The sequence below is a fragment of the Cricetulus griseus genome, chromosome 4 (assembly GCF_003668045.3).
Source record: "Cricetulus griseus strain 17A/GY chromosome 4, alternate assembly CriGri-PICRH-1.0, whole genome shotgun sequence".
Classification (NCBI taxonomy): domain Eukaryota; kingdom Metazoa; phylum Chordata; class Mammalia; order Rodentia; family Cricetidae; genus Cricetulus; species Cricetulus griseus.
Window position 1 is genome coordinate 44,753,340 of NC_048597.1, and position 21,612 is coordinate 44,774,951.

The following is a 21,612-nucleotide window of genomic DNA, read 5'->3' on the forward strand; positions in this document are numbered from 1 at the left end:
CTGGGTTCAATCCCCAGCATCCCATAAAGTGGGTATAATGGGTTCTGCAATCCCAACATTCCGAAGATGGAGGTGAGAGGATCGGAAGTTCAAGACCAGCCTCAGTTACACATCCAGCCTGAGTTACTTAGAGTAAATAAGTGAATACAATATAAAATGGGACCTAAGAAATGAAAAAATAAAAGGCAAGAGTTTAGGTCTTTCTATCATTTAGTTTATGTTTATAAAACATCATGACTAAAAATAAATCTGATACTATGGCTAGTAGGAGTTATTTATTGAGTGACCCCTTTGATGTGTTAAGACATTAAAGGTCTCATTTTAATATTTCATTTAATTCAGTTTACCACTTGTACCTTCAAGGTGGATCTCTGATGTCTTCAGGCTGCCCTGATAATATAAAACAGAGGGAAAACCACACTGACTCATCAAGAGAGTCCCTGCTGCATTTAGTGACTCTAAAAATCATGTTAAATAAGTACTTTCTGATAGCCCCTTTCTCTATCCCCCAAGCCCTAGAGTGTGAGTCACATAAATATGAATCAAATGACCCCTTGTCCTTTGAGGAATGTAGTTATCATCAGAGACAGCAGGACAGTGAACATTAGTTGTTGTCTACTGATTAGGAGTTAGTCATTCTGCAGACATTCCTCTGATAATATTCATTCTAGAGAAGAGGTGAGGTGTACAGTAGCATTTAAGGGTGTGAGCACTCCAGAATTCTGCTGCCTGCACTCAAACTCTGCTTCTACTAATTCGAATGCTTGGGCAAATGGGACTTTTCTGGGCTTCCTTTTCTCCTTTACAATGTGAACACAGTAGCACAGCTAAACATCTGTATACCACCATGTATTTAGAAACGTGATTGGTACAGCAATTGTTCTTTTTAATAAATATCAGTTATGTTTTTCTTAGTCATGAATATTTGCAATTTGTGTATATTGTGTTAACACACATATTTCTTGCAGAATAACTATCTAGGTCAAGTGTACTGATTACCATATTTCAGACATGGAGACATCTATACCCACTGGGTCAAAGCCATCATCCATTCATGCATGTGAATTCTACGTCAGGGAACATTCTAGGTTTGTTAGTGAGATAGCATGGGGCATATAAAAATCTCTGTCTGTCTGGAACTCCCATTCCAGTAAGGCTATACAGATGCTAACGTTATTTAGGAGTACATTTCATGACTTGGATGGTTTACATCTAGAGATCTGGAGCATTACCCAAAAGCCCTCTTGTTGGAGGCTTGGTCTCTGTTTTACTGTACTGTTGAGAGGAGATGGAAGATTTAAAAAGTAAAGCCCTAAGCCCAATGTGGTGGTGCATACCTTTAACCTCAGTACTCTGGAGGCAAAGGCAAGCAGATCTTTGAGTTCAGATCAGCTTGGTCTACACAGGGAGTCCTAAGCAAGCAAGTGAGATATGATGAGGCCATGTCTTAAGGTCTTAAAAAAAGAAAAAAGAAAAAGAAAAAATGGAAGCTAGAGGTCACTGACCAGCCCCACCTTCTTGCTTCCTAGAAATGAGTTTTGGTCTTTCACTTGTATGTGCTACCTTGTCACAGACCCAAAGCAACGGAGCCAGTCAACTGTGGCCTAAAATCTCCAAAACTGTGAGCCATATACCTTTTCTCTTTATGAGTTTATTATCTTTGGTATTTGTTACAGTAATGGAAAGATGACTGACACAATTAGATTGCAAATTACAATTACAAAATAGAGAAAACGTATTGGTATGGAAATTCATCTTAGACTTTAAGCAGAGTGGTCACGAAGGCAAGAGCAAAGGAAGTGAAGGGCCAAGCTATACAGATACATGGAGTGGGGAGGGTTGGGGAGCTCGGTACAGATGGACTGTTGGGAGAGATCTCTAGGTACCTGTGGCGCTGAGTATGCCCATTTGGGCGTGGCCACAGGTGCATACGGGGCGTGTAGAACTGGATTCTCGGAGCACCAATCTTGGCAGATACACAGTCTCCGGGAATCAAATGCAGAGATATTGAGGAGGACTTAGTGTCAAGAACTAAGTGAGAGACGCATGAGGTAATGTTAGAGAAGGGTAGGTCAGCAATGTCTTTCTAGGCCACTGTTGCGGGCTACCCTACTCCGACACCCATTAGGGGAGGGTGAGAAGAAGCAGCACCAACAAGTCAGGCACCAGGGGTCACTCCTTAGCAGAACATGCTGTAGACTTGTTTATTAAGGAAGTTAGACCTGCCTTTATACCCCCTCCCAAGGTCCTATTGGCTCAGGCTGCTGACTCCTCTGTGTTGTCTTTTTTACATAGTTGTCTCTGGGTCAGGTGTCTCTTTGATAACATTCTCTGGGCATAGAGTCAGGCTTGGGTCAGGGAGAAAGTGCCTGCTGGGCATGGGGGGGTGGTGACTGCAGCTTGGGTAGGCTAGCCGCAGATTCTCCTAAAGGGCACCACATGGCTTTTGCCTGGACTGAATAGGGTCACAGTGGAATTATAAGGAAAGGAGTAGATTGTGTGGCCTAATGTTTTACAATGATCACCCTGGTGTCTGTGTTGACAATACTCTGTAAGAGAGCAAAGACAGAGCAAGGGTAAAGTCAAGACAGTATGGCAGATGAGATCTGAGATGGACAGTGAGGCAGAAAGTAGTTGAGTTCTGTTTTTGGTTTAGAAAAAGCAGAAAAGACTTCCTGATGGGTTGGAGAAAAATTAAGTTCAAGGCTGACATAAGGTTTTAGACCCCACATGGGGTGACTTCAGTTGGAAAAGAGTAGTTAGAAACAGGAAAACATTTCAAGGAATCAGTGTTGACAATGGTAACTATGAGGTCAGTAGGCATCCATCTGGGCAGCTGCCAGGGGCCTGAGATTCCAGGGAGTGGGTTGGTCTGGAGGTAAAATTTTCAAATAGTCAATACAGGCTGGGATTTAGTTCTATGGAGCAGAAAGACAGCACTACTGGAAGCAATAGATTGAAAATAGATCCCAAATTTAAACTCTGAGTACTCTTGGCTAGGCCAAAGGAAACAAGAATACAAAAAGGAACTACTGATCAACTGGTCATTGCTTCTAAGGAGTGAGATGAGCTTCTCCCAACTCCTTGGGGAAGAAATCAGAGCTTGAATTTGCTTATGCTGAATTACATGGCCAGCCATTGGTGGTACCCCCCACTCACACACACAACTGATCCCTCCCTTCCCATCTACACCCGCCTCCAGTACACCTGCAAAATCTATTCTATTGCCCCTTCCCAGGGAGATCCATGCATCTCCCATAGAGTCGTCCTCTTTGCCTAACCTCTCTGGAGCTGTGGGCTATAGTTTGATTATCATTTTTAACAGCTAATATTCACTTATGAGTGAGTACATACTATGTTTGTCTTTCTGGGTCTGGGTTACCTCACTCAGGGTGATTTTTGTTTTCTGGTTCCATCCATTTGCCTGCAAATGTTTTTGTTTTGTTTTGTTTTAGCATCTGAGTAATACTGCATTGTATAAATGTACCACATTTTCTTTATTCATTCATTGGTTGAGGACATCTAGGTTGTTTCCAGTTTCTGGCTATTATGAATAATGCTGCAATGAACATAGCTGAGCAAGTATCTCTGTGGTAGGATGGAGTGTCCTTTAGTTATGTGCCCAAGAGTGGCATCGCTGGATTTTATGGTAAATGGATTCACAGTTTTCTGAGGAACTGCCATTTTGGTTTCAATAGTCAGCCTTTGGTGTTTTGAGTCAGGTCTTCACTATGTATCTCAGGCTGGTCCCAACTTGTTATGAGGCCCAAGCTTGCCTGGAATTCTTGATCCTCTTGCATCAGCTTCTCAAGCGCTGGGATTATTGTCATGTTCCACCATACCTGTGAAGGAGCAATCTTTCATTTGAGTGGTTCAAGCTCAAGGGGACACAATAAAGGCAACTTCTGACTGGAGTGTGATAAGGCAGAAAGTGGAGACAGCGTTTCTCATTTCTTGAAGGTGTTTTGTTATACTTAAGCAGTAATATAATTGGAAGGTAAGCAGAATCAAGAATGTCTTTATTTTTATTGAGATTTGGTAAGGGATTTGAAGTTGATGGAGATGAGGGGAAGGACAGTGTGTAACTCGTGAATTTATTATTGTGGTGCAAATCCTACCGGGGTAGTGGGCGGAGAACACTCAAAAATGCAAACCATTTTTTATAGGAATGGCTACAGCAGAAATTACAAGTCAAACTTTAGGGGCTGGCAAGGTTGTTAATCTGCTAAGAGCTGTACCACTCTTGTAGAGGATCAAGTTTGGCTGTGAAAACCCACGTTGTTTCTGCCCCGCCCCCCTCCATTCACGTGCACATACAGGCACAAAAACACACATACATATACATAGTAAAATATATTTAATTTTAAAAGTCAGACTTTTACTTACACAAATGCAACATTTTAAATAAGCATTTTGTTACATGAGTTTACTCACAGCTCCAGGCATTTTGCATAGATGAAGCAGAGGCTGCCTTGCTGTGCACCAGCACCACCGGTACCTCTGTTGTACCAACCTTAGAGACATCCTTGCTGGTAGCAACTGTCCCAGGCTACGTTGCTATTAATTAAAGAGCTTGCTGGTCCTTGCGCTTTCCTTATGCTGTGCGTTCCTCCAGGGTTGTTGTCTTTCATCACTGTAACCCCACTGGGCCAGAACTTTGCAGGCAATCCCATCTGGGCGTGTCAAGATGGACTGTGGGTCGTCCTCCCCAGTCCATTTCCTAGCCTCCCAAGGAAGCAATAGTGAAAAAAGTCCACATTAGTATAGTTTTCACTGGTTATGTTAAATTTATGGAAAACATCGAACCGTTTATGAGACACCATTCCAAGGAAATCGGTGTCACAGAGTTTTAAAGTCTTCTCATTCCTGCCCTTACCCCAGGCGTCGCCCTGCTGTTTGGCACAACTGCTTTCCTGACGCATCAGGTAAACCTGCCCCGGGGAGAACAGTGTGTGGCAGAGGTGCGGTCCCCTGGAGTTTCCCAGAGCAGAAACTTCATCATGGGGAAGAAACCTCCACCCGAGGACGTGTGTTCTCCTGTCCCATTTCCACCTTCTTTTAAAAAAAGAAAAGAAAAGAAAAATCCAGTCACAAAGGTTTCTACTACATTGCTGCGAACACAGCTTTGAGAAGGTGGGGCAGGGTGATGAGTAGCCAGGCACTTCAGCAGCACTAAAAGCAGGAGCAACTTAGCTGCCTAGGAGCCGGAAGGCGCCCTGACTTCACAGCTGGAACTCCAAGGACCCGCTGCTGTGATTCGGGAGGGGGTCGGGACCAGGGACCGAGCTTGGTGGAGTCCACCATCGTGGTCCGAGGGGCGCCGCTGAGTGTGGCACGGAGCAAAGCGGTGTGTCTGCCTTAGGTGGCCACGGGCACCCAGCCGCCTCGTCACCCTAGGTGAGTAGAGGGCTACCGTGGTCCTGGAGGAGCGGACTGAGCTGCTTTTGCGAACCCTGGCGGCTGCCTGGGGACACAGCGTCCCCCGCACTCGAGTTGGTAGCCGCCGGTCGCGCTGGGGAGGTCGGGGGCGGAGAGGAGGCGGTGGCCGCCCCCACCGGGAGGGGCGCCCAGAGTGCGCGGTGCGCGGCCTCAGGGACTGGCTGGCTGCAAGGCTGTGGCGGCTGCGGCGGCTGCGGTGGCTGCGGGAACCCGGACTAGGACCGCAGGGAAGGAGGGCGGGAGCGAGGGCCAGGCCCAAGGGCAGCGGGACCTGTGAAGAAAGCTGCGACTACAGAGAAAGATGAGCTGGTGAGTGGGCGCCTTGGGCGCAGGTTTTCTTTGCGTCCCTTGCAGGCTGTAGGGACAAAAGCCTGGGCAGGGGTCTGGAGAGCCCGAACCGTACCACCCTAGGATACTCTGCCCTCCTTATGCATGACGATGTCGGGTAGAGGGCTCGTGGGGAAGGGGTGCTCAGTACGGTGACGCCTCTAGAGTGGTTGAGGCGAAAAGGCAGGATTTAATTAAGGGTCTCTAAGGCAACTTTCGCGGAAACTTGCTTAAGCAGAGATCTAGACCCCAGGAAAAGAGAAGGTCCACAGCTGGATCCTGAGGAATATGGGGTTCCGAGAGGATCTTTTTGAATTAGGCTTCTAGATGTACTTTGTTTCCAGAGTGAGGCTGCAGGGTGAGCCTCCGGACCCAGATTCTCACCAGGAGTCCTTGATTGCGATTCAGCTATAGTTTCCCTAAACGTAGATGGTATAGTGTTCCCTTCGCCCTTAGTGATGGCAGCTCCAAATCATGGGATCCTTTCGACCCTGTTTCACAAGCTCCCTACACTGCGAGGAGCAGTTGAACTGTTCTTGGTGCGCTCAGTAACTTTGCCCCAGCTATCAGCACTTGAAGCCCCAAGGACCTGGCTAACTCCCGCCACCACCAGGAAATTAAAAGGCTGACGGGCTGTCCCTTCCCGGATTGGGATTTCCTGTTTGGAAAAGCTTTACAATTCCAACCTCCTTCCAGCGGTTCCTCTTTTACCTTTCTCACTTAAAAGAGGGAAGACTCCTGCAGCCTTTTATGTGGACCGGCTAGGGCTGGAAATCCTTTAGCTCGGCCCAGCCCTCTTCCCTGGAAGTCTTCCTTTTGTGGTTCTGAAATAACTCGAGCTTTGGGATGCACAACTAGTCACAGCCCGGCGCAGCTGTGAGGGGTCTAGAAGAGACATAAAATGTGGAGTCCGTTAGTATAAATATCTGCCAGCCGCATTTCCTTCCAGAATATGAATGTGTAAGTTACAGATGTAAATTTTCAACTATGATGCTTGTAACTAGGCTCCCAACGTGGGCTTAATTTGGACGTTTGAGATTTTTTTCTTTGGGCTTCAAACGTTTGAATTTAGCTGGGAGCCTCCAAATATGGTTCACAGTTCCACAGGGTTAAACTTTTGCCCTTGGATCACTTGAATTCTTTGTTCCTGGTAGGATAGCAACAGAGTAGTTGGATTTGGGATAAATAAACCTTGAGAGTAGCCCACTATTTTAACAGAATATGCCTGGTGCCGTTGGCTTCAATTGTGTAAATATTTATTTGAATAAAGAGCTAAGATTCTCTGAAAAGTAGCAGTTGTATCTTTCGAGGTTCCCTTTTCCTATCTCGGACTTAGTTGTTTAAAAGGTTTTTATTTATTTATTTTTCCTGATAAATTCATTGTGTAACTTAAACATAACGCATAATTAAGAAACTCGGTACAGGGTCTCCAAACTTTGACAAAGGGAGGAGAGTTGAGTTTTTGCTTTCAGTTAATGTAGCTTTTACTCCTGAGGCAGGGAAGTTTGCAAATCCTAGCTCTCTCACAAACGGCAAAATGAGATGTTTGGTTAAGAGCCGTCATCATTGTCAATTTTCAGGCTGGTTCTCTGCAGCTGGCAGCTGCTGTTCTTTTGGGGTGAGAATGACTGCAGAGATGTCTGCTTGATCCTTTTGGGGCAAGCAAGAAATGCTAGATAAGAAGATAGGGAAAGGTTTAACAAATGTCTTCAACAACTCTGGCCAAAGTTAACTACTTTTGCAAGCATTCTCAGGAGACAGAAGAAAAAGCCAAAGTTGATTTGATCAGACTCTGGTTTTCACTCCTTTCATCAGTGTTGAAGACTCTAAGCATGATGGGTTGTGGAGTACAATGAAGAAATCAAGTCTGGGGTCTTGATTAGTTTTTGCATAATTTTTAAAAGCAGCTGGGGTTGTGGTTATGACAATTGACCCTACAGGATGCTAGATTGCAGACATTGGGAAAGAGGTAGTGCCACAGGTGACAGGGAAAGACAGGAGCTTAACACATTCCCCAAGAATACCTGTGCTTTATAATGTGTCGCTAAATCTCTCTGTGCTTACTTATTAGATGCAGGAATGCCATCCATTTGAAAAACAAACACCTTCTGAGTGATGCCTTAGAGCCCTGCAATGTATTTTAGCAGTAGTTCTCAGGAATAGGAGGTGGCATACAGTCTGAAGGGAATGCTGCACAGTGTATTTTGATTATCATAGCTGAGGATAGGAATATGCAACCAGAGTCCTTTGAATAGAGATCTGTTAAATACCCTGCAATGTCTAGAACACAAACAACTGTCTGGCCCAATCCCTGTTCTAGAGCATTTCCCCAGGTCAGCCAGATGTTAGCAAATTAGGAATCTTAATTTAATTTGGATCCTCACAAAATTTACTTAACTCTTGTTGCTCAACACAGACCATGTCCCAGAAGCCTTTTTACCTGCAGTGGATCCTCCTGTTCTCGGCATTAAGAGTCTTAATATACTGTTGGAATGGAAGAACTTGTTGGGTTTCCTTGATGCTTTTGAATTGGCTTAAAGTTGAGTTTAAACACAAGTGAGCCTGGGTGATCACTAAGCTCAGTTCTCACTTTATAGGTGATATGCCTATAAAAGACTAGTAAGACCTTGATCGAGTTAGTGAAAGACACCGCTCTAGTTAGAACCTGAGATTAGAGAATTTTATTGATGTTTAGGCAAGCCAGATTTAAAAACAAAATAACAAAAAAAAAAAAACCAAAAAAACAAAAAAAACAACTGGACTGGATCCTTTGTGAGAGTTTAGTAATACCATTCTTCATAAGAAAATACACTCCTGAATGAGGGCAATGATGTAAGCCTGGTTGACTATGGAACATATGTCTGGGTGTGTGTGACCTGTGACACCACTTCTGAGGCCTGCACTATCTTTTCCATGTCAAAGTAAGCAACAGATGGTCCTACAGACACAGCAGATGCTGCCTTTGAATGCAGGTACAAAACAGAGCATCTCAGCTTCTCCTCCTTTGCTCTCTGCTCTGTGTATCAGGATCAGAGCACATGAATGAATAGGGTTATCTTAGACAGAAGGGAAAAGGAGAAGCTCCTGAGTGTGTTGTGTGTGGGGGAAGATGCCTGGCATCTATGCAAATGAGCTTGCTTAGGAGCAATTGGTGGGTGGGTGGGTAGGTGGGAGAGATCTATAAACTGATGGATGGGTATATACAGCACATTCAATTGTATCAAGCTTAGATTAGAAATCTGAAGACAATTCAAGCTTGATTGTTTGGGGCAAGCTGGGCAAATTAATTCTGGGAGTAAAAGGAACCTTAGAAAATTTCCCAGGCTGGGATGTAACATGCTTGCCTGGCATGAATGAAGCCCTAGGTTTGGTTCCCAGAATCACAAAAGAAGCAGGGGCAGTGGTATATAATTACTGGAAGATTGGGAGTTCAAGGTCATACCAGACTACATGACAAGCTTAAAGCTAGCCTGGACCAAATCAGACCCTATCTCACACAAACAAACAAAATACTTGAGGTCTTATTTGCAGCTTGGTAGATTCCCATCTGTAACCTCATGATTGAAGAGGCAGAGGTAGGAGGATTGCTATGAGTTCAAGGCCAGCCTATTGTCTTAGTTACTGTTCCATTGCTGTGAAGAGACACCAGGACCACAGCTACTCTGATAAAAGAAAGCATTTAATTAGGGGGTTAGTTCATATCGTGGTGGGAAGGTGATAGGTAAGACACTTGGAGGAGTAGCTTCTCATCCTGATCTACAGGGAGAAGGCAGACAGAGAGAGAGAGAGAGAGAGAGAGAGAGAGAGAGAGAGAGAGAGAGAGAGACATACTGAACTTGGGATGTTCTTTTGAGACCTCAAAGCCCACCCCCAGCCGTACACCTCTTTCACCAAGGCTACATCTCCTAATCACTCCCAAGTTCATTTATATAGTGGGGATGGTTTCATTCACACCAGTGAGTACTATATCAGAGTGAGGCAACTTCTCAAAAAAAAAAAAAAATCACTTGTCTCAAACCATAGTTCCAAGCCTTACTCAGGACTTGGTAGTGACAGAACCAAACAAATTTTCTGACTTCTGCTTCACGATACAGCTTGCCCTGCATAGTTTCTACCATCCCATCTGCTTTCTTAATGTTAAAGATTTGGTAGCAATATAAAGTTATTATTAATTTCTTCCTAGAGTTTGATAGGTATGACATTACTGAATGGCTCCATTTCTAGAAAAGAATTACCTCAATGAGTTTTTTTTCATCTGTTGTCTATCTTTTGTTGCTTTGCTTCAGGGAAAGGGCTCATTCTGTAGCCCAGGTTGGCCTGGAACCTACTTTGTTCTCCAGGCTTACCTCAAACTCTCCACGATACTGAAATCACAGGCGTGAACCACCCTGCCTATCATCTGTGAGCTTTTGGGTATCAGTTGTGCCTGTATGGCTGTGTCAGTCACAAATGACAACATCCACTAACTGGTTTATGTCACTGGAGTTAGACACTGGGCCTGTGGTTATGGATTCAAGTCAGGGTGATATGTCTTCTTTCTGATCCTCATGCCTGGGAGGTTTGCTTGATACAGGAAAGGTCTTGGGGTGCCTTTCCTGGGGAGGTCAGACCTCCAAATGCTGTTAAAGGATGGTCTTATGTTGGCAACTAGCCAAGAGGTTCATCTCAAAGGGAAGCATATGGAAACATTTAGGAATAACTCTGAAAGGACTGACTCCTAGAAGATCAGCCCCCTGCAGGCTCTTCGCTAGAGGGAGGTAGCAACCCTTTCATTTTCGTCTTCCATCTTGCCATTCTTGTTACCCCTTCTCCTGCCATGATGCCCTGCCAGGATAGGAGACTTTAGTAATTCAAATAAGAAACTTAGTATCTGGAAATATTTCCTAGGATTTGAAGAATGTGTCTCTTGTCTTTTGAAAATAAATATAGCCCAAAAAGGATAGTTCATGTTTTCAAATCCCTTCAGCATAAATTTTAGTAAGCAAGAATTTGTGTTTGTCTCACACAGGGAATTACTCTTCTAGGGCTTCATTTGCAAAATAGATATGTCTGTGATGTTTAGGGATCCTTCTTACACTTCGCTGATAAAACAGCTTTGTGTTGTATCTTCTTTAAAGGCAAGTGTTTTGAAGCATTCTGGCAATCAGCAGCCAGGGAAAGAAACCCAAGTCAAAATCATCACATGTAGGTGTGGGAATGGCAAGGACTTCAGAAGCTTTCTGGGACAAACACGAGACAATGGGCCAAATTACATAGATGGTTTTAGTACATGTAAGAACTATTTCTTAAATGTTCACAGTTGATTTTATTAGATGAAGTGTGTTTCCTTATCAGTATAAGCCAGTATTTAGTATTGCTACCTTAAGCAGGCTCAGCATTTTCTAAGACCTGCTGCTGTACCGTCTTAGAATGATTGTTTGCACACTGCTGGTGACTTCTCCTGATTAGCAGTGTTATCGAAGAATCAGCCTATTAAACGAAGAAAAGGGGAAGTTACATGAGTTTCCTAAGATTTGTTTCTTGACCCCCTGCACTGGTAAATTCAGAGAAGATAAAAGTGATGGGAACCAACTTCATTCTTTTGACCAACTCAGATCCAGTGTGAATAGCCAAGAGGTATTCAAAAGGGTTAGGAAGAGGTGTCTGGCTTCCATATTGCTTGCATCATTGCTGAAGTAGGTTTTCAAAAACAACTTTAGATTTATTAAGGAAATTGCAAGACATAGGAATGCAGACAAACTATTTCTTGTATTTGATGCCGAATCAGAGTCTATGCTGTACTGTGTTAACATAGTTCTGACCAGAACTCACTGTGTTGTACTGAGATGATTTACCATGCCCTTGGCATGCTGTGGGGATCAGAGCAGGGAAAAGCTTTGCCCAGTTAAGTAGCTGCTATCTTATCACTAAAACATGCCTGTGTTCTGCGGTCATTTCCATTTCCTGCATTATGTAACAGACACTCCTGGGTGATTTAACCAGGAATCTTGGGAGTATAGAACCTTGGGGCGCAAGGAATGTCTAGTTCACTCTCAGCATTTCAAACCGGCAAACCTCTGCTTCAACAAGATGGAGACAGATGAACAACTCAGTCCCTATATTATTCCTCTTAGTTAGTTGGTGGACACAGAAAGAGGGCCGACCTCCTGACTTGTGTCCTTGGCAAGCTGTCCAGTGTTCTTTGTACTGCATTAGCCATTACAATAAAAATAACATCTGAAAGTAACCATTTCCTTTATTAGGTCTTCTGGGTAGAGTTGTAAAAAAGCAGTTTGAGAGCCTGGAGAGATGGCTCAGCAGTCAAGAGTACTTGGTGCCTTTCTGGACAGCCAAGTACCTATATCCCAGTACCCATACCAGAAGGTTCACATCTGCCTTAACTCCAGCTCCAGGGGCTCTGACGCCCCCTTCTTGTCTCCTGAAATATGTGCACACACAGTTCTTAGATATCCTCTCTCTCTCTCTCTCTCTCTCTCTCTCTCTCTCTCTCTCTCTCAGACACACACACACATGCATGCACACATATACACATGCATGCACACACATATTCAAGTAAAAATGAAAGTAAAGGTCTTGAAAAAAAACACTGATTAAAAATAAATTGAACTTAGTTAATTCTTTGCTGATCTTTATAGGGTCAAGGTTTCCTTCTTTCTTGCAGTGAGGGGTCGAAAGGCAGGTTGTAAAAGAGAAAAAATGGGTGTCTTAACAACACCCACCCTGCAAAATCAACTGTTAAAGTAATGAAGACATTACATGCCCACTATAACATTTTTGCTTTGCAGTGTGGTTATGAGCCTCACAGTGATTTTTCTTCTCTGAAAAAACAAAATAATAACTAAAGGGTGTGGGGTTGGGGAAGGGTGAGGTACATGGGTGTCTGCTTGTCATGGCGTGCATATGGAAGCCAGGAATAATTCTGAAGCTGTCTTCTGTCCTCTCTTCTCAACTCTACTGCAAGCACTTTCACCCACTGAGCTGTATCTCACTGGCCCACAGAATGGCATTTGCTCAACTGACCTCTTGCATGATGGTGTCGAATAAGATGAAATGGCCTTGTGATGTGGGTCTGGCTACATTTGTGAGGCCACCACACTCTGTGATGCTGTCCGTGATGAAATCAACTATCCATGTATTTCTCAGAATATACCTCTACTATTAAGAAGTATACAACTGGGAGCTGGAGAGATGACTCAGAGGTTAAGAGCACTGGCTGCTCTTCTAGAGGTCCTGAGTTCAATTCCCAGCAACCACATGGCGACACAACTATCTGTAGTGGGATCTGATGCCCTCTTCTGGGATAAAGGTGTACATTCAGATAGAGCACTCAAAATAAAGAAATGCATCTTTAAAAGAAGAAGAAATATACAACCATCCTTCTAAAGCTCATCCACCTCATTGTTTGAGTTAACAGGGAAACATGAGGGTGTAGCTCAGTGGCAGAGCATTGGTTGAGCATGCTTAAAGCCTTAGATATAATCTCTCAACCCAAGGGTGGGGGTGGTTAACATTCCAACTGTTGAAGACATTGTTGACTTCTATTTGGTCCCTCTTCTAGATCCTACTTATTCTCTGATCATTGCCAGATCATAATATTGGGTAAATCACAAAGATTGAACCTAGGGAATGCTATTTGGAAAAATCAAATATTATTCTTAAGGGGATGTATTTCAATTAGTGGGGTTGGGGCAACAAAGGAAGGATGGAAAGGTCAGAGAGTTTCACTGCGATGGACACAACCTTCAGCTTAAGTCCATAGACATATCTTCGAATGCAAGGGATGAGATGAGTGCCTTTTCCTGACTGAAGGGGAAGACTGCAGGCCATACACAGTGATGGCTTCTCTCTCCATATAACACTTCAGGGCTCTCCACCTCCCCAGAGTCACCTCCCCAGGATGATCTTACAATGGAGGAGGATTTGTCTGGGTTCAAGGGGGAGTTGGTCAAAATCACCTAAACCTGGGATGAATTATACCCATGAGCAAGAAGAAGTAATTTTTGAAGTTTCATCTGGACAAATTTTAGAAATCCTTATCTTGAATGAAAACAGTTTGGAGTTTCAGTGAAGAACCCTGAAATGTGGGTCTGTGGCTTCTTACCCAAAGAACTGTTCCATCTTCTGAGAAGGAGTAGCAGGATTTTATTTGTTTATTATGTTTATTTATTTCTCTGTGTGAGGAGTTAGAGGAGGCCATGAAAGTGTCGTCACATACATGTGTTCTAGAGAACAACACAGCCATTAAGTGTCTTTACCCACTGAACCATCTTGTCAGCCCAAGTAGGGGAATTAAAACAAATCGACAAAGCTTGTCAACTCCTTTCTCAGCATAAATACGCTAGCCTTTCTTTCTTTCTTTCTTTCTTTCTTTCTTTCTTTCTTTCTTTCTTTCTTTGAGGCTGGAACTTTTTAGAATACTGAAGGTTTGGTAGTGTCTGTGGTTATTTGTACATTTTAATTGTCTGAAGCAATGGGTTTATTGTTCTTTTTGTAAATGTCTATTTTGCGTGTGTGGTATGTTGTTTGTGACATATGTGTGTGTGGCAGATGTGTGTGTTTGTGTGGACGTGTGCACTTCTGTGTAGAAAATAAAGATCAACATCACCATCATCTTAAATTGCTCTCTACTTTTGGATCCCACTGGACCCGGCTGGAACTCAACCCTTTAGCTAGGTTTTCTGCACAGTAAGCTCTAGGAACCCACTGTCTTCAGTGGGACCCCCACCACTAGGGTTGCAGAATTGCACCACTTCTCAGCTTTCACGTGGTTGCTGGGATCTGAACAGCAAGCACTTAACCATACCAACTGAACCCTTTCCCTAACCCCTGTCTGTTTCTATTTTCATTATATAGTCCAGGCTCCCCTAGGAGCCTAGGTTGACAACAAACTTAAGATCCTCCTGCCTCTGATTCATCGCCTCCTGCTCATGGCAATGGTTTTGACTTGGGCACAGATGTTGCTGAAATTTAGGTAATCCATCTAGCATTATCATGTAAGAATCTTTAATAGAATGGCCTACTAATTTATAATCTTGACAGTGCATTTGCTTTCAGATTTCTCCTGGGTACTTTAAAGAGAAATCATCTTTTAAAGAATTTGATTTTGTATAATAAGCTAGTATTCATGCAAGCTTCTGAGACCCACTCCTTTTTTGTATGGTGAGCCATTGTAATTTATGTCAGTATATATAGATTTTCTTTTTATTTATATATATTACTCTTAAATTTTTTTGGAAAAATATTTTATTGTGGAAAATTTAATCATACACAAAATGTAAAACACATATTAAAAGTGTAATATAGTAAGAGTCGTCTGTGATGATGTATGCCTTTAATCCCAACACTCTGGAGGCAGAAGCAAGCTGATCTCAGTAAGTTTGAGGCCACCCTGACCTACAAAGCAAGTTCCAGTACAGCCACAGCTATTACACCAAGAAACCCTGTCTTGAGAAAACAAAACAAAACAAAACAAAAAGTATACTATAGTGAACCTGGCACCTAGAGCCCAGATTGTTTGCATTTGTTAATTTGGTTTCATCTAGAGATCCAATTTTCCCCCAGAGTGTGGATTGTTACAAATCATGTTCTAAACACCTAGCTTTTCATCCATAAATAATTGGCAGTGTGACTCTAAGCAATTACTATTTTAAAGAACATGTCACTGCAGCTTTGAAAATAACAATGCGTCTGACTTTCAGACAGCATTCAAATTCTGGTTGTTCCAGACATCTTTTAAGCAGATGGATTGCTACACATAGGCTGCAAACCATGCACACCCAATTGCATTCTGTTGGTATGTCTCTTGAGTCTTTTAACATAGAATAGCTTTTTCATGACTAGATTTTTTTTTCCCTCATTGTGACTGAACATGTTTTTTTGTTTTGGACCTTTTCCCCACTATACCTTCCAGTGTTCTAGAATTAAGCAAATGTATTTTTTTTTTTTTTTTTGTGGTGAGATTTTGTTGCTGTTACTGTTTTTGAGCTATCTCACTTTGTAGACCAGGCTGGCCTTGAACTTATGACCCTCCTGTCTCAGCCTTCCTTGCTGGGATTACAGATGAATGCTGTCATAGGTGGTTTTTACTGTTTTTAACAGAGCACTGTTTTAGGCAAGATTGTTTAGCAGGTAAACGTGCTTGCCTCTGGCTTCCCCATGCAGCTTTCAGATTGTATACCACCCCAGCACATCCTGCTTGTACAAATACAAACAACAATAACCACCACAACAACAGAAAACCATTCTTTTGTCCCTTGTGATTTCTATAATGAACGACAGCATACTTCTAATTTGAATTATCTTGAACTTCAATTTATTACACATTTACTCATTGAATATATATTATCTTTTCCCATATTGCTAAAACTTTTTAAATAACTGTTTAAACACACATGTTTAAACACACATGTGAGCCTAATTGATAAAACTTATGTCTTGATAATTTAGGTAACGCTTGGGATTTTGCCAATGGGAGGGAACCTCAGTGACCCCCGTTTTCCGAGTCTGAATCTGCTTTCTATCCTCCTCCCCCACTACAAAGACTTATCACAGGAAACAGCAGCCAAATTCCTTGGATAGTCTAAAGAATGTTGTAAAGTTCCTGCAGACAAGCATTTTATTGAAGGGACTAGCACAAAACCTCTTCTTTTAAAAAGTCCTGTAATTGGTGCTGTAGTCCTTTGACTGTGTCTTCTAAATTCTCAAACAATTCCCAGGAATTGATAAAACAGAACAAAACAGACCAAAAAGCTTTTGACCTGAAAAGGTGCTTTACTTGAAGAATGGTCACTGGCTGTTGACTGTTGTGGTCTCTGTTACACTCCTTCGGGACTATCTACAGTGTTGATGACAGAGTTGAGACTTCAGTACAACTAGACAGCTAGGGAGAGCTGGAAGGAGGGCTAGCCTGAGGTTAGTCTCCTTTCTGGTGACTAGACGGAAATGAAATTCCCTTTTCCCTGTGTCCTGTTTTCTTCTATGTGTGTTCAGTGATATCATCGTCTCCCATTATTTTCCTTTCTTTTGTCTTCCTTGTAGAATCATGTGTACTCTTTTTATCTTTCCTTCGTGATCATTCTTTTAGAAAATGATAAAGTAAAAATTTAAAAAAAAGGGAGGGGCAAAACCCTGGCCACAACCCTTCTTCCCAGGCCTGCTGTTGATCTTAGCGTTGGCTGTGCCTAAGGATGCTTCAAGTCTGGCTTCAGAAGCATCCTTTCTGCCTGTTACAACAAAGGCATTGTGTATTTGAGGCTGCAGTGGAGATGTGGACAATGGGTTCTTGTATGTATGTGAGTACACACTAAGGTTTGCAGCTGTCTGTTGTAGTAGGTCTTCTAGCATAAAACAAGACCTTTGTTCAGTCATTAAAAATATATCCATCCCCCCACCCCCACTTGGAGCTGCTTTTCTTGGATCTTTGAGAGACAATGAAGCCTCTTCTTTGGAAATCATCAATCTACTTATGTGAGTCTAGTGGTGATTTTGCCTAAACAGTTAGGTCCTTGAGCAAAGAACTTGATACAAAGGAAAAGGGTTGGAATCCATTTGTTGAAGAAAACAGAACAGTAAGAGTACTATGTCTATAGCAGAAACCCTATCTGGAAAAACAAAAACAACAAAAAAATATGTCTACTAACACAATTTTTTTTTTCATCCTCCGTCCTGGGATATAAAATCCTGATTGCGGAGGAAGAGTTTGAAGGGATACAGGTTAGAAAGCTGGGCTGAGTGGGAAGCAAAGCCAGGTCCTATGGAGACTGAGACAATGGGAAGGCCCAGGCTTTGCTGACTGTGGAAGAAGGCGCACCACCAGAAGAGACGGCCTGGGAGCGTTTTCTGGGAGGGGTGTTTGCAGATGGCTGTGGGGACATGTGGAGAGGTGAGGGTTGTTTGCAGAGATGGAAGTCTGAGAGGGTTTCAAGGCCAAGAATAATTATTTGTAAAGTAGGAGGGCTTGTTTACAGTAGGCGCACTGAAGAGACCAAAGGTTTAATGGAGAACAAGGGGTGTTTGGCAGCTTTTGCGTTCTGAAAGGGACAAGGGAAGAGGCTTCTAATTAGTCCACTCTTCCTCACGTTTTGATATCATCGGTAGAAAGACAGGAGGACTCTGTGTGCCTATTGTTCTCCCTTATAAAGCATAGGCCTGGTGTTTAAAATAGATTTTTCAGCTTTCCCCTTCAAGTCCTCAAAAAGTTTTCCCTCAGGCCCTGTCAGCTGCCATTGGTTGTCAGAGAAATGCCCTACAGAACTCCAGTGAGGAATGGCGCTGTTTGTGAGGGACTTCTTAACTGGCCCTGAATTCAATTACATGTCGTCAGTATACACTTTAATACCAACAGTGCCATATCAGAAACATCAGTGCTGACAGTTAAGCCTGCCTGGGGACCACCAGGGTGCTGGAGAACCTTAAATACCAGACATCAACCACTTTTTGCCACAAAACACACATGAGCAGCCCCTGCCCCACCCCCAGCCCCAGAGGCTCTGGCAGGACATGGTATGGACTCAAGCCATTCTATTTAGGACCTTTTGGCCTATAGCTTGCAGACATTTAGAAGTTGACTTTCCTAGAGTTGTTGCTGTTCACCAATAGCATGGCCGGATTTCCACTTCTCTATAGTCACCTTTGCAGTGTTTCTAGGACGAATTCCTGTTGTATCAGATGATCCTCAAGAGTGGCATGCCACTAGTGTTTATTGTAGGAATCCTCCAAAGCCACTTATTTGGCCAAAACCTGCTGATGTTTGCATCTGTCAGCCAGACGTTAAGTTCTCTTCTGTAACGCAGTGCTGTGAGCATTTTGTTTTAAAAAGCTTGCCTTTCTGGCTGTGCCTTCTTTAGCTGGGAATGACAATGCACACAGCTCTGGTGATGCCCTTGTTGTAACTTCACTGTTCAACAGGAAGGTCTGAATGAGATGAGTTTGGCTGTCATCTGGTGTGAGTGGAACCGGAGAATTGTTTGAAAAAACACTTTAAACCATACCACAGAGAAGTGACTCTCTGAAGAAACATTTAACAGCATTCCTCTAGACTGTTCACTGAAGTAATTTTCTTCTCCAGGGGAAAAGGTGCTGTGGTTTTTCTGTAAAGTCTTTCAAAAGACTATGTCCTGTCTTTGTGGCATTTTCTGATTGACAATAAGATGAATGTGTGTTTTAGGTGGTAAAATAACAAGAGGACTGGAAGGATTAAATTTATGGATTGGAAAGTAAATGCAAACGTTTCAACACACATTAGCTTCTTTCCTGTTTAGACTTCCCAAGTTGTCCTTTCTCTCAGATGGGCACCAGATGCATTCCTTCCGGCTCACAGGCCTTCTGTGGCTATGTATGGAAGAGTGCATGTAACCATCACATCCTTTGGGTCTGTTTTGCTTTCCCAATAACACAATGCAGGGATCTCATAGTTTCACCGAGACCTTGTCTTTGTTCACATAAAATGTTCAGGAAACCCCAAATAAACAGAGCAGCATTGGACATAAAGACAGCTGTAAACCCAGGATTTTCTTCAGCTCTTTTCTTATGTGTTTGCTACCTCTCATTTCTCTTGCTTAAGCTGCTTTGGTGAGGGGTCCTTGCAGTCTTTGTCCTTTTCTCCCACTAACCTCAAACCCTACTGTAGTCTCTGATGCATTCTGCCTGCAGTCATATCCTCCAGTGCTTAGGAATTAATCAGCACGTTCCCACTTGGGTCTCTACCCTTGCCTCTGAGGTTCTTACCCATGCCCTACCCTCCATTTCAAGTATATTACTGATGACTGGCCTGCAGTTCCTATTCATTTCCTATTTCTAGGCCTCTCCTCATGGGGTCATACCTCACATGAAGAGTGCTCTGGAAGTAGGAAAGGAGAGAGGTGTCTGTAGCTATTGATGTCCCTCATGGAGCTAGAAAGACTACCGGTGTGGCATATTTCCTTTAGTGTTGTGTTGGTATTCAGGAGTAAGAGATACTAAGTTCTGGTAAATATACATATATATTCAGCCAGGCAGACAAACTCAGTTTTGAGAAAAATGAATGAATTCCATATCTGAATCTGATATGTTTGTTATTTTTCATTGCCTTGACAAAACACCTGACAAGAATCCACTTAAGGAAGGATGGGTGTGTTTTGGCTGGCCATTTGAGGGAATACAGTCCACCATGGTAAGAAAAGCCTGGCAGGAGGAATGAGAAACTGCTGGGCACATTTAACTGTAGTTAGGAAGCAGAGAAACAGAAGTAGGGTACCCCAAAACCCTTCCCACAGTAATCTCCTTCCTCTACTAACTAAAGTTTCTACAACCATCCCAAACAGCCACTTCTGAAACACACAAGAATCTGATTAAGTTAAAAACAAGATGGTGCCAGGCAGTGGTGACACACACCCTTAATCCTAGCGGGAGGCAGAGGCAGGTGCATATCTGGGAGTTCAAAATCAGCCTGGTCTACAAAGTGAGTTCCAGGACAGCCAGGACTGTTACACAGAGAAACCCTCTCTCTAAAAACAAAAACAAAAACAAACAAACAAATAAAAGCCAAGGTGGTACTATGTTCTAATATTTTATGCAGGATAATTGTCAAAATTCAAAATGCATGCAATGTAAATTGATATGAAATTACTAGTAATATTATCACCCCAGGCAAAATCAGCAGTAGCTTCTGGTGTGAGTTTTTTCAGTCCATTGCTACTGCTGTGGGAAGAGGGTAGGCACTGGGGGCAAAAAGATGCTGGTTTTATGGGCAGCAACAATGAAACAACATGAAGTATACAATTTGGAATATGGATGAAGGACAATGCTGATTGGGTTTGTTGATGGATACCATGAGGAGAGAAGTAGAAATGACAGGGGTCACAATGACTCCCCAACTTTTGACCTGAGCACTGTAAGAAAACTATCACCTGTGCACATTATAGGCACAGGGGTACCCGTGTTTGTAATCAATGCTTGTGGATGTGTTTGTGAAAAATAACAATACTCATTGGATATTTTAATGCATACTATATGAATATACTTTATAGTATAAATAGACTTTAAATGTAGTGTTAGATGATTGCACAGCTTTTCCACACATCACTGGGCTTTTAGAGTGCTTTTTCCTATATAATAAATAAATCCTCAAGATCCATCTCTTTTCTTCCTTTCTCAGTCCTGAAATGTTTAAGTTGGGAGAACTGGCTAAGTCTTATTAAAATTTCAAAATGTCAAACCAACCAGGAATGAGATGAATTCCAAAAAAGACCAAGGCTAGGGGTTGTCTTACTTTCCCTCCTCCAGAGGAGTATGGCAAGAAATATCTCAAGACAGACTGGTGCTGGAAATGGAGGTAATTGCCAAAGGCATTGCTTGGGGAAGATGGCCACAGGCAGTGAAGGATTTGGTAAGAGCCGGACAGCAGGGCCACCAGGAACAAAATTTTAGATATAACATCAATGCTTTATGGGATTTTATTTTTTTAGCAACTCTTTAAAAATATACCATTTTAGGGCTGGAGAGATGGCTCATCAGTTAAGAGCACTGGCTGCTCTTCCAGAGGTCCTGAGTTCAATTCCCAGCAACCACACAGTAGTTCGTAACCATCTGTAGTGGGATCTGGTGCCCTCTTCTGGTGCATAAGCAAACATGTAAGCAAAATACTGTGTAAAAAATTGCCTGGCGTTGGTGGCACACGCCTTTAATCCCAGCACTCGGGAGGCAGAGGCAGGTGGATCTCTGTGAGTTCGAGGCCAACCTGGTCTCCAGAGCGAGTGCCAGGATAGGCTCCAAAGCTACACAGAGAAACCTGTCTCGAAAAACCAAAAAAAAAAAAAAAAAAAAAAAAAAAAAAAAGGAAAATAAATCTTTAAAAATACACCATTTAAA

General features: G+C 42.8%; 1 protein-coding gene and 1 long non-coding RNA gene across 12 annotated transcripts in view; one reads left to right on the forward strand and one right to left on the reverse strand.

Moving 5' to 3' along the window:
• Positions 1-3,511: 3,511 nt before the first annotated feature.
• Positions 3,512-5,433, reverse strand: LOC103160595. Its single transcript, XR_003484828.2, has 3 exons — positions 4,877-5,433; positions 4,514-4,720; positions 3,512-3,842 (listed from the first exon to the last, which is right to left on the reverse strand). It is a non-coding gene; the product is annotated as an uncharacterized LOC103160595 (long non-coding RNA).
• The window catches only part of Phldb2 (pleckstrin homology like domain family B member 2), a 101,227-nt gene continuing 84,993 nt past the window's right edge, over positions 5,379-21,612 (forward strand). For 8 of the 11 annotated variants that reach the window (XM_027412577.2, XM_035444529.1, XM_035444528.1 and 5 more), the window contains exon 1: positions 5,564-5,748. The gene's annotated coding sequence lies outside the window, so the exon portion shown is untranslated. Of the gene's footprint in view, positions 5,398-5,563; positions 5,749-21,612 lie in introns of those variants that run through there. The other 3 variants (XM_027412578.2, XM_027412583.2, XM_035444527.1) reach the window with 2 other exon arrangements.